The sequence below is a fragment of the Schistosoma mansoni genome (genome assembly GCF_000237925.1).
Source record: "Schistosoma mansoni, WGS project CABG00000000 data, supercontig 0214, strain Puerto Rico, whole genome shotgun sequence".
In the NCBI taxonomy this organism is placed as follows: domain Eukaryota; kingdom Metazoa; phylum Platyhelminthes; class Trematoda; order Strigeidida; family Schistosomatidae; genus Schistosoma; species Schistosoma mansoni.
The window spans coordinates 182,096-183,692 of record NW_017386083.1 but is presented as its reverse complement, the minus strand read 5'-3'; positions in this window follow the sequence as shown (position 1 = coordinate 183,692).

Genomic DNA, 1,597 nt, shown 5'->3' with positions numbered 1-1,597 from the left:
TGCTCTCACATGGCCACGCATATATAGCCTATGCCAGGGAAGTTCTAATCACTGCCTTCTCGTGGCATTACTGTTGTTTACGAAAGTGAGAGGACGGAAAGCGAATGTCCGGCGCTTTAACCAGGTTGGTGAACACTGCGAGTCCACCTAGAGGAGTTGGAAAACCCTGATTCTAAACCAATGATGTACATGCGCTCCAGTATCCTGAGGGAACAAATGGCGTATGAATCAATTGTTGGTCACCGGCTACCATGGGACTGCATCTCCTCACGATGCTTCACTGCCTTGTGGGTTAGACTTTTACGTCAACGGCTGGTGGTGTGGCCCCCTAAGAAAATTACCTGCTTCGGTCTGGGCACCTGTGCAGTATCACAGCCCTCGCGCAAATAAATGAAATGACGCTTTCCACTGACAATGCTTTTCTCGCCCCTACTAAAAGTCAGACAATTTACACCATTATCATTTACCACGTTGCTTATTCACTCCCTTTTATTCTTAATTTGTGTATCCTTACTTTTCAGCTTATGCAGCAGCTCGCCCATGGTAGAAACCCTGTTCTATCTAAACGATCTCTAGTCACTGTCTGGTCGAAAGTGAATGCTTCTACCGAATACGTATACTGAACCAGTTTTTCTGAAACCACATACGCCGTTCAAACTGATCCACCAAATCAGAGGGAAGTCTACAAGCAACTCCAACTTCGAAACCCGAGGAGCAGGCTGGTTTTCGTTCTGGTCGAGGATGTATTGATCACATCTTCATCCTCCACCAAATGTTAGAACACTGCCATACTTATCACATGCCAACAATCGTAGTGTTTCTTGATAATAGGGCCGCTTTCGATTCGTTGGACAGGACTGTTCTCTGGGATTGTCTATTGAAGGAGGGTGTGTCTGACAAGTTTGTTAACATCTTAAAGGCCCTTTATACAAACACCATAGGCAGAGTGAGGGCATACAACCACCTCTCTCCATCGTTCCATTCAAGTAGTGAGGTTAGTCAGAGTTGCCCAATCTCACCATTCCCCTTCAACTTTCACATTGTTGACGTTCTAGAAACAACTCTGATGGATGTAGGTAAGGGTGATGTGGATCTGTTGCCTGAAGACAGACTTCTCGACCTCGAGTATGCAGATGATGTTGTCTTCCTGTGTGATGATGCGATACTGCTGTAACCTTATTTTACTTTCTTCATACTGAGTGGTGGTTCGACATAGGAAGTAGTTAGGTAACAAGTCGCCTATTATTCTCAAATAATGTTTCTACAACGTGAACATGCAGTAGAAACTTATTATTTCCAGATGTTTTGATGCGCTTTCGATCACATTAATTACCACGGGTTTGGACCTGTAAATATTTAGTGGTAGGCTATTTTCTACCTATATTTTTACAGCAGTGTATTACAGACGCATAGTTTATTATATTGGTAGCTGATAGGTTGAGCAATATGTTTAAACCTTGTCAATGGTGGCCAAAGAAAAAATCCCGCTATGGAGCTTGAATGCTCAGGTCGGGCGTCTAGGCACAGAAGAGAGTCGTTTAGGTGGTCGATGGGGACTTGTTGGTCGCAGGACAGATAACGGGGACCATCTACTGCA